The sequence below is a fragment of the Phyllopteryx taeniolatus genome, chromosome 14, assembly GCF_024500385.1.
Source record: "Phyllopteryx taeniolatus isolate TA_2022b chromosome 14, UOR_Ptae_1.2, whole genome shotgun sequence".
In the NCBI taxonomy this organism is placed as follows: Eukaryota; Metazoa; Chordata; class Actinopteri; order Syngnathiformes; family Syngnathidae; genus Phyllopteryx; species Phyllopteryx taeniolatus.
Window position 1 is genome coordinate 18351070 of NC_084515.1, and position 12042 is coordinate 18363111.

Here is a 12042-nt window from a genome sequence, read left to right on the forward strand (position 1 = left end):
AGAAATGACGCTCGGGACAAGCGTTTGGAAGTTAACAGCAGCGATGCGATAATGCTCGGCTGCTTGCACAGGGCAGAATGTTCAAAGAGAGTACAAGTCAGCGCTGACATCGCTGTGCCCTTCCTCAGGTTATCTGAACCTGACTTGGCCTGCCTCCGTGTGCGCGCGTGTGTGACTCAGTGTGTGTGCCGCAGATCTAAAGCTCAGTGGCATTACTCGGTGCACAAGCAAAAGACACGATGTGCCGGGACCATATGACTGGATTTGCTGTGACCCAGTTAAGACGAAGCCTTCGCTGCTCGGCTGTAGTGAATTCTCTTTGAATTGAAGAGACAGCCCGGCGAGCGAGGGCGCAACAACATTGAAAGGGCATTCAGGTAGTTTATTTCCACCCGAGGTGAGATTTGTCCCCCGCCCACGATTAGTAACGTGACTTCAGTACAACGCACGACGGCAGACGACGAAACAATCCTCATCTGGTGGCAAACAACACATTTGGAGAGATCGATGGCTTGTGATTTGGAGACGTAATTACCACATCCATGTACGCGGATATGGTGCTTTCCTCCCAATAATTGGCCACCAGGTCCCCAGCTGTGAGATTACCGTCCGTTCAGATATGGCAGCTTCTGCTTTCGAACAGTCCCCGTGGGCCGCGAGTGCTGATTCCAATGGCTTTTATTAAGGAGCTTATTCCTACCTAATCAGAAAATCGTCTTCAGATGCTTTTTTTCTTTTTTCTTTTTTCTTTTCTTTTTATGAGTAAGCCACAGTTTGATGAATGCGATCAGGGAGTGCAGAAAGTGCTGCCGGGCTCCAGGCAGCCAACAATGCTGAACAAATGAACCATGCTAATTGTTTGCTTGAGAATTGGCACATTAATACCATTAAAAATACAGCACACGCTGTATGTGTATGGAGACGCTTCCTGCAAATATGGAGCCGGTTTACTGTCATATAACCCTTTACTGGGCTAGCCCAGTGGACGCTTTGCACAAACCTCCGAAGTCGTGAAGCCACATTCGAAGCGTTTTGTTTTGCTGTAATTATTTGATCCCCAAAGGAAAAAGAAACCATTTTTTTTTTTTTTTTTAGAATTTAAGCAGCTTATGTTGTGTTTTGGGGGGTAAACATGTGAAAGGGGGCTGGGACTGCCGGAGCAAAGATCTTAATGAGTTGATGAAATGTCCTCCGATGGTTGCCACACATTGCGTACCATATGTGACTCTCTGAAGATACATTATACGCACGGAGTAATGTAAGCGAACGAAAGCCTTGATTATCTGCTCAAATAATCCGATTGTTAAGATGACAAGCACTCACGAGATTCTGATTAATGGACAATTATACAGTTGTGCTCAAGCGCCGCTTAGAGGACACATCGGGCTTTCCAGAGATAATAAGAGCAAATAGCGTGTACTTCCTGTGTGCGAGCGTTGCAAATGCAAACCAACAGTTTTGAACATTTTTCTTTGGTATTTTTTCATTTATTCTAAGATGTCGCAGGTTGGAGCTCCTGTGGCCCTCAGCGGGATTTTTGCTCTCTCCCTCTCTAATGCTGCGAGTTAAAAGAGGATGACGCCGAATCAGGAAACTAAATCCCAAATCCCTCGTGGCGCAAACCCCAGCCACACTTCTGTTTATGCCACGCGTATCAGTGATCTGTGAAGCATTGTAAATCCTCCACATCTCCTCTTTCATCTGCATACAGCTCCTTGATCCTCACTGTGTCATTAGCGCATGAGCGGGTGGGGTAAAGAATGGCAACCTTCGCTTTGTGTTACCTCTGTGCGTGTGCGTTAAGTGTGAGCGCGACAGAATTCCTCGTTATGGGAAGACCTTATGTAAATCCAAAAGCCTCTCATGGCGAGGAAGTGATCCTCAGCATTTTATTGTGCAGCTCGCAGCTCTCCAAATGAAATAAGATGATGGTGTTGATTACGGCTGATAGCGAGGGGCAAATGGCCAGGACTGAATTATTCTGAACCATCTCATCAGTTACTTCATTTGCTTTTACGGCACAAAGGTCCATCCTTGAGAGCAACAATCCGTGTATTGCATGGAGGGAATATTTCTTTTACCACGGCCAATGTCCTGTTGGTCTCCCTGGCCATTGTATTTATTTATTCACACATACCACAGACATTTTTTAAACTAATGAATATGGCTTGGTAGGTTTTCCACTGGCCTTCCTGTTACTTTTGTACATGTTTTCATATCTGTCTCCCTAATCTGCCTCTAATGGGAATACCTGTGTGATCTTTAAAGATCAACCTTGTCTAACATTGCCTTCGAATGATTTCATATTATATTCAAGATGTGATCCTTGCGTCTAAGTAAAATAGAATCAAATCAAATGAATGAAAGAAATGCACTAAAATGATGAGACAGCGTTTAAAGGCATGATGGTTGAGTTTTGTTTTAGGTCCCACAGTGGTCAGTTTGTCAACAAATATGGCAGTTAGTTGATTTATATATTACTTCCTCGCTATAGGGTTAGCTTGGAGCAAAAAACCTTACTTTTGTAAAATGTGCAAACAGAGAAAATTACTCTGCTATTGTTGTTCGAATCACTCCAAACTTGTGTTCATGAAATACTGTCGATTGATGCTTGTTGTCTGAGCAATTGAATACCTTCGCAAAGCATGTACAGTCATTGAAACTGTCTATTTCTGTATTTGACACGTACATAAGGCGCACCGTATTATTGGCCGCAGGCATGGTAAAACATACGCTAGCTTAAAACATACGGTAGCATGCATGCGCGCTAAAACAATGTTTTTAAAAAGGCAGCTGGAGCAAAACTGTGTTCAGTTGTACTTTATTGAAGTACTTAACAACGTAATCACGTTATTTTTTGATCAACCCTCATCCGCAAATCCATCAAAGTCCTCATGTTCTGTATCAGCTGGCCAAGTTCTCCATCAAACACGGCCAGATTCCCTCTCATCAGCTCCTCAGAGACGATGCCGGCTTTTACGAAAGCTCGAACAACAGTGCAAGCAGACACGTTAGCCCGAGCATTCGCAATCCATTCGCAAATTGTGGCGTACCTCGCCCGGCGCTGCCTCCTAGTCTCAGTAAAGCTGTGTTCGCCATCTGTCATCAGCCTGTTTACACCGATGTCCAGCGGTTCGTCAAGCCTCCTGGAATGATTGCAAGCTCCGAGTTATTTCCGGCTGTTCTTTGCTCATCATTCCAGTCCCCAAGAAAACTGCAATCTCGGGTCTGAACGACTACAGGCCTGTCGCTTTGACATCTGTGGTCATGAAGTCCTTTGAACGTCTCGTGCTGGACCACCTCAAGAGTGTCACAGGTCCCCTGCTGGACCCCCTGCAGTTTGCCTACCAAGCGAACAGGTCTGCGGACGATGCAGTCAACATGGGACTGCACTTCAACCTAGAACACCTCGACAGTGCAGGGACCTACGCGAGGATCCTGTTCGTGGACTTCAGCTCAGCGTTCAACACCATCATCCCTGAACTCCTTTCATCCAAGCTTCTCCAGCTCAGCGTCTCACCTGCCATCTGCCAGTGGATTTACAGCTTTCTGACGGGCAGGACACAGCAGGTCAGGCTGGGGGAGGCCACCTCATCCACACGCAGCATCAGCACTGGGGCGCCCCAAGGTTGTGTCCTCTCTTCGCTGCTCTTCTCTCTCTCTACACGAACGACTGCACCTCAGCGAACCCGACTGTCAAACTCCTGAAGTTTGCAGATGACACCACTGTCATCGGCCTCATCAAGGACGGTGACGAGTCTGCATATCGACAGGAAGCGGAGCGGCCGGAGCTGCGGTGCGGCCGACACAACCTGGAGCTGAACACGCTCAAGACTGTAGAGGTGATCGTGGACTTCAGGAGGCTTCCTTCGCCACAGCTGCCCCTCACGTGGTCCAGCTGCCTTGTGTCAACCGTCGAGACCTTCAAGACATTCCAACACCTTCTTCCCTCTTGCGATCAACTTTTTAAAACAGCTAACCTATAATTCCATTACAACAAGCTGGCAATTTTTTGACTTGAGTTCGTTGTCACATTTCTGTGGGGCCAATGATGTATTACTCGTGCACTCACTGTAGTTGTCTCGCCATGCTGCGCTATTTGCATATAGTGGCCACGCATGCCAGAGTAGCATCTGCTCCATTTGCACACTGATTGAGGAGTATCTGTAACATTTGCACAACCAACATTGTCCCAGATTATCGCACTACTCGTCACTTTAAACCGCATCCACTCCTTGAAGTCTCGGCGCCCTTTGCACAATGGTCATTGCACCGGACTGTTGCGATATTAGTCATTCGAACTGCTCTAAGTGCTAGAGGACTCTGCATCTTTTTGCACAATTGTTTTTTGTCAATGTCTTTCTGTCTCCAAAGTGTTCTGTAAATTGACTGTCTGTTGTACTCGAGCGGCTCCAACTACCGGAGACAAATTCTTTGTGTGTTTTGGACATACTTGGCAAATAAAGATGATTCTGATTCGAATTCTGATTAATCCATTGTTCGAGTTGGTCTTCCAACTCGGCCCACCTCGCCTTGTTTCCGCGTTTTGTTATTCTTTTTTTTCCCGCGGAAACTCAGCTTCGTCTTCTTGACTTGGCGAAGCTCGTTTTCCTGCTTCCTCCACTTGCGAACCACGGATTCCTTGATCTGGAATTCTCTCGCGGCTGCTCGATTCCCACGTTCCTCCGCGTAACTGATGGCTTGCAGTTTAAACTGTGCTTCGTAAGCGATGTTGCCAAACCGATGTTGTTTTGCACAAAGCACATACTATATACCTACTGGGGGCGTACCTTTAGCGTCCTCCTTCAGGCGCACCCTTGCCCCGTTAACGGCCGCATGCTGTCCTCAACCACGTCCGCCTTTCCTCTATATAAGCAGCGTGTCGGCAGGAAATGCTCCCAGTCAGTCAAGCGGAGCGCTCGTCGAAGTCACACAACAACATTGACTGATTTTGGAACTCGGTGCACACATAAGGCGCCCCGCATTATAAGGCGCCCCGTCCATTTTGGAGAAAATGTAAGACTTTTAAGTGCGCTTTATGGTCATGAAAATACGATACCTGAGAAAGCATCTTATTTTCAATGTTGAAATGAAAATAGAAAATCAATTTCAGACAAACTCTTAAAAAGAAATGGTTGTTGATACAATAATGTTGAGCCAGGAGCAATATGTTGAGACACATTATTCAAATTGTTGCACATTGAATCTCATTTGGATTGTAAATGTCTTATTGTGTTGCTGGATAGCTGTCTCATTTGTCTGATCTATTGTGCTTATTCCACTTTTCTATTGTGGTTATTGCACTTTCCATGAGATGTCTTTATAACGGCTGGCAGAAAAACATTTTCTATTCAATAGGAATGTGAACTAAAGTGGTGTCCAACATTTTCACAACTACAAAATTACGCTTTGCGAATAATAATTAATAACAGGTGAGTGTACTAGAACTACAACATCTTGAACCAGCCCTTAACCTTGAATTAACCCTTAATTCTAACCCTCCAAAGGGAGATAAAAGTCACATTGATTGCACAGTTATTTTCTTTTCGCTATCCTGTCAACCCAAGAGGCCGCTCAATTTTTGTTCTTGTTTCAATAATTGATGACCAAATTAGGCGTAAAATGAAGTTTAATTAAAACAATACGTTATATCAAACAGGCATTTATATTGCTTTATTAATTCACATACTTAGAATGCTACAAAAAAAATAAACGACAAAATACAACTCAACACAGCTTTATTTATGGACGCAGTATGTCACAGGCACTGGTTTGCGTGGTGGAGTCGGCAAAGGGGTGGAGGTCCCAAATGCGGGGAAGCAGGGAGACAAAAAGATATTTATTTACAAAAAAAAAGGATCACGGAAAAATCTAAATACTAACTTAACAGAGTGCCAGAAACAAAGAAATAAAATCACCAACACAACATGACAAAGGATAGGCAACTACAGCAACAACATCGATGAACAGACCCACACTAAAAGAAACCAGGAAACCAAATACAAGCTAACTGACTAGACAACGAGGCACACCTGGACAAAACACGAGTGACCGGAGGGATCTGATTGGGAGACACAAGGAACAGGGCTAACGAGAACAGGTCCAAAAGAAAACCTAACGAGCAAGACAGACACAGGAAAAGAAGACCAAACATGAAAGAAGATGAAAAATCATCTCAATAGAAACACTGACCACGAGAGGGTGCACCAAACATTTTGGATCTCGGTCTCAAAAGATCACCAGAGGTTTTGTGGCTTGGTGCTTATTTCTTTCTCGACCCACTGACCTCACTGCAGCGTGACCTTAAAGACTTACAATATGCAACAGCTGATCTGGCGCACTTCTCTCTCAGGCAGCGCTCCGCGATCTTTTTTGCACCACGGCCCGGTTTCAACGAAATGCGTGAGGATATGGGAATAAATCCTACTCACGACACTTTCCATCAAGATATAAGATGATATAACTATTGTTTTCAATCTTCAATGTTCCCTGTTATGCGTTACATTCAATTGAAATATCCATTGACATGGAACATTATACAACCGTGTCAGACAAATGAAAACACGTACAGAATATATTCATGACCAGGCGAAAGCTTTCAAGTCTTCCAATTCCAATTTCCGCCCAGGGGACTGGTAACATGGGTGCGTTAATTTAATCAACCACTTGAATCCTTTATTTTCAATCGTGCTCATACTGGTAGCGTGCGTTTTGGGATACAATACGATACTGCATTTGTGATAGCTGTGTGTCTCTTCGATTTTTCATCGTAAGACATGGCGTGCGAGCATTGTTTTCGGGGGGGATTTGGCCTTTATCCAGTCTGGGATTGGAAAGTCTTACATATAGCGGCCGGTGGTAAAAAACCGTCTTTTTGTGAACATACGCTCGACATACAGTGCACGCAGTGCCGAACTTTTCGGGCGGGCCTTTCGTTTCGAGCCTACTGCTGTGTCTCCTGATGTTTGTTCCGGAACACTCGTTTTCTTTTCCCCCCCCACGGCTGAGGGAGGTACACGGCTGCAGCGATACAAACATTCGCGCCTGTTGCGTCAATCTAACTTGACGTGGTTCTATTCACGCCACATAACTGGTTGAGTAGCCATCGTCAAAGCCAATGATAATTCTCATTATTATTGGCTATTCACATCGTCTGTCAAAACCTGGATGAATGCAATCTATTCATGTCGATCGCCGCATGTCATATGTCTATCAAAGTTATTTTGCGATATGTATCTTAAACGTTTTATCACCCAGCTGACGGCACGCCGTAGCCGCTGCACAGCCTGACTGAAACGCTCACAAAGCCCTCCAAGCTCAGCCCCCAGCGCCCCCCCCCCCGCGACTTGACCCGTTTGCGACGAATCACTTCGTAAAGCGATTCCATTCAGTGCTTTGGCGCAAAAGATCTGTTCGTTGGAACACCTCGTTCGCAAACGACACAACACTAGTCGAGCCGCTCCGATCCCCCCAAAAAAAGAAAATGAAGAAATGCGCAGTGACACACTTGAATCGGGTGCGCTTTTAATATGCGCACCATTATGTGCACCCCTGTTTATAGAGCGCTCTAAAAACTACAACCGCGACTGTAATAAAGGGCTGGGCATACGATTCAAACATCCATCCATCCATTTTCTGAGCCGCTTCTCCTCACGCGGGTCGCGGGCGTGCTGGAGCCTATCCCAGCTGTCATCGGGCAGGAGGCGGGGCACACCCTGAACTGGTTGCTAGCCAATCGCAGGGCACATACCAACAAACAACCATTCACACTCACATTCACACCTATGGGCAATTTAGAGTCTCCGATTAATGCATGTTTTTTGGGATGTGGGAGGAAACCGGAGTGCCCGGAGAAAACCCACACAGGCACGCGGAGAACATGGACCCGGGGATTGAACCCGGGTCCACAGAACTGTGAGGCTGACGCTCTAACCAGTCGGCCACCGTGCCGCCACGATTCGAACATAATAAATATAATAAATAAATAATCTCATCATGACATCATCTCCCTTGGACTGCTTAATGCAATTTGATCATATTTTCCGCTCACTTTCAAACACAATCGAAGTTATGTTAGCGATAACGACGGGCGTAAAGGTGATGAGTTTGCGATGAGGTAAATGGATACTGGCTCATGATTGTATTTGTATTTGTTTGGTTTTACAAGGGTTAGGAAAGGCGTCATCGAACGATGCCGTGATAGGCGGTCCGCTTGGAGGGAAGCGTCGTCGTCTCCCCCTCTTGATGCGGGCTATCTAGGTGGCGCTCACGTATCATCAGCAATAATTCCCGATGCCTCCCATGGGCTCGTCCTCTCCACAAACTCTTCCCCCTTCATCGAGCCCCCGCGTCCCCTCACCAGCATGCTTATTAAACAGACACTCACATTAGTCAAGCTCATGTTTCCTCCGAGACTCACACAACTGCCAACCCAAAGCAGCCGCTTATCACTCAGCCTCTGCCCCGAGTTTGCGTATACAAGCGAGCATGTGCGCATTAGTTGCTTGCGCACATTTAAAACTGCTGCCCTCAAATAAACCCCCCATGTGCATGTCCACTTTTTACCAAATGGCAAAGATTTTCCTCTCCAGTGTGTTGCGTGTTTAAACCCCGGAATCCATTAGTTCTTGTAGACACATGCAAATCCTTCAGGTGACAGATGGCTACTGGAGCATACAGCAGTATAAGTGGACTTCTGCACAGGAAGTGTTAGGATGGTGGCGTTTGATGTACACTTTTGAAGTCCATGTCAACAAATATTCACGCCTTTTCCTCTGCGAATTGAGCTCAGCCACATCAAAAATACAACAAATGTGCAGAGCGTGTCGCATGTGATTTGTGAAATCAGATAAAGGCATTAAATAGGAATAGGCCACTTGGAAATTCAGTATATATCCAGCCTTAGTGAGTAAAACACAACAAAACAAAACTCAAATGGACAATGGGCTACTTGAAACCAGATCCATGGCATACTTCTGATCTCGCCACATTCGGAAAAACTGGTATCTTGCAAAAAAAGTGTCACTTAACATTGTGATAGTTTACCAAGACGGCCCACGTCAGTGATGCAATGCAACACAGAGAGTGCTGTATCTTACTAAACTGCGTGATAACTATACGCCGTGGGGGGGCCACAGGGGGGCCCAGGCGTAGTGTCCCCTCGTAAAACCACCACTGACAACACAAACATACACAATAATGCCAATAGATGGCAGTCCCCCAATAGATGGAGTCCCCCAGGGCTCAGTTCTGTCCCTCACACTCTTTAAGCTTTTAAATGCATGATACCCCAGAACTAGAAATATCTCCCTATTCAGATGACATAACATTCACATGGATACACGACACCATAATGCAGACGGAGGAGCAGAAATCCTACAGCCATAGCTTGCCACAGTCAACAACTCGTTCACCACAAACACACTCAAGATAGCACCAACCAAATCCACAGACACACTCCTCACAAACTAGAGAGCTAAACACAGACATGTTCCACATCTTTCCATCAACAACAATCCCACTCTCACCCAAAATTCTTGGCGTATATGATACGTCTATGGCATTCAAACAACATACAAACTCATTTCATTCAGATCACTTGTCAGTACATCATTTGGACACAACAAAGAAACCACAGTAAGCAAACAATACTATGCAGGTCCGTCACGGGCCTCCAAACTCACCGAGACTCACTATACAACACCGTGCCAAGTATACAAAACAAAGCTTCGAAGATAATCGCAAGTTGCACAAATACCACACCGCAGACCACCTACACTTTGAAACAAAAGTCCTGGGAGTCAAAGACCGTCTTGACATGAGAGGCGGACAAAGACCAGCAGCAGCGTTCGCAAACATAGACCGGCAAGAAACATCAAAACAACACCCAAACAAAGCTATCGCAAACAAATACTCCCTTCTCATCAGTGGCGCTGCTGGCTTGATTGGTACGCTGTGCGCGACCCCCTTTGGTGCCTTCCCTCCTCCCGCCTCTTCTCGCATCTCTGCTATGGAGGGCGACTCCACAAGGGGGTGCAAATTCAACAAACAAACGCCAACGATCTGCATGTTGTGATGCCAATAGAAATCCATTTCATGTAGCGCTGCCACCCCCGGAAATGCCGCCCTGTGCAGCCACACAGAAACCGCCACTGCTTCTCATCTTCAAAAAAAAGCACCAAAGAGTTCAGTTTTTTTCTCTTTTTTCTGACTTTATTGCGTTCTACTTTGGAGTTTTTTCACCCATTTTTGCCTTCTGATGAATAAATACCTTTTGTTGAGTTTTCCCTGAAGCTCTGCCCCATTGCCTGCACCATCCAAACCCACCCATCGCAATTCACATGCATATGGACTCCGGTGGGCATCGATTGCAAACCCGACTTTATTTCCGGGGCATAAAATAATCTAAACTACATATCTTCGCCCGGGGCGGCACCGGAGCTTTGCACGCCGCTGTACAATAGCCTCTGTAAGGCAGTCATGTTTTGCCATGTTATTCTTGACAGCCAACACAAACATTTTTTGGAGTAGAATTCCAAAATGCAGTTTCAAAATCCTGACCACGTTAGCCGATACTTGTTGTTGTTTATAGCCTGGGGAAAAAGCAGCTTTCTCGAAAGTGGTCAATACCTATCAATGTTTCAGGCCAACTGTTGCTCAGCCATATCTCCTCTGTGAAGTCCATATCCATTAACTCTTCCTATCAGTCGAGCACACTCTACATCTCTGAAATAAAAATACATACAAACCTCTTTGTATTCAATATGAGTAACGAGGCCACGAGAGCTTTAATCTGTGGAGAAGCATGTTCGGTGAATCTTGATGAAGCTTTGTCTTTGCTCTTCAGATGCAAAGATCTGAATCAAAGCCGCGCTTGCGTGCCGGCGGCTCCTGTCCTGACAGCTCCTGGGGGATTTAAGCAAATGTTCCTTTTGGTCCAAGTCGCTCTTGTCCCTCCAACGCTATCCTCATCACTGATACCTAGCTTACTACTGCTGTTTGATGCCGGTCATGTCTCACTGCCCACCAAGCTCATCTATCACAGTAAGTGTGAATGGCAGACAGGGACGGCAGAGGATCAGGGGAGGGCTGCTTCCAACACCCCCCCCCCCCTCTCCAACGATATACTTAGTAATCTTTGCCAAGGCTATTCCCTAAAAGCAGAATGGAGACCTTGTATTCTGAGGCTCCAGATGGGAGACAAAAAAATAAAAAAATAAAAAAATCAACAGCGCGCACAACTGCAGCTTTCCAGTGGAGTCGACGTTAACAGGACCAGACTGCTCGTATGTTGATGCTTGGTGGAACGCTGGACTAAAAACAGTCTTAAACAAAATTATTCACATTTGTTGCGGAATTTAGCTTTTTTTTTTCACTGCTTAAGCTAGATGGCGCTGTGATTTCAATCCGATAACAATAGTATCTTTGTCATTGCCATGGCAACTATGGATTACCTTGGTGGTCTACAACAATGGTCAACCATCGCGGACAGATTTTGTGCAAAGTGTGTAAACAGGTTTGCCACAGGGATGGACACATTTCCAACCAAAATGATGAACTGCAGCATCACAGAACAAGTCCAACTCAGAAACTAAAGAATTCAACTCCAATACTATAAATGATTGGATTTGATTGAAATTGAGTGGATGTGGCCTCTTCAATTTCTTAGTTGAGACTGGCGAAAAAGAAATGTTTGTCGGGTCTGTAATCTCAGGAATTCATGTGTATTTAGTCATTTTAACTTTATTTAACGGTCTTTGTTTGCTTCTCCTTTTCCTTCAAGATTTCACTTTAAAAAAAAGCGATAAACCAACGGAAACTAAAACTGTTTATTTTAAAGTATGATGCTTGAGTTTTGCATTTTGCGTTTTGGCCAAGCATGGTCAGTTTGTCAACAAACACGACGGCAGCGACAACAATAACAACAATAACAACTCGACCAAGACAAAAATGTTGTCACTGGTACTCTTTTCTGGATTAGAGTTTTCATGAATAATTGATCAACATATCACCTGTTACTTGTCCCATGCTTTGCACCATACA

General features: G+C 45.2%; 1 protein-coding gene across 3 annotated transcripts in view; it reads right to left on the bottom strand.

The window, feature by feature from the left end:
• LOC133489273 (regulator of G-protein signaling 5-like) overlaps window positions 1–11028 on the bottom strand; it is a 31281-nt gene extending 20253 nt beyond the window's left edge. For all 3 annotated transcript variants that reach the window (XM_061798181.1, XM_061798180.1, XM_061798179.1), the window contains exon 1: window positions 10749–11028. The gene's annotated coding sequence lies outside the window, so the exon portion shown is untranslated. The remainder of the gene's footprint in view (window positions 1–10748) is intronic.
• Window positions 11029–12042: the final 1014 nt, after the last annotated feature.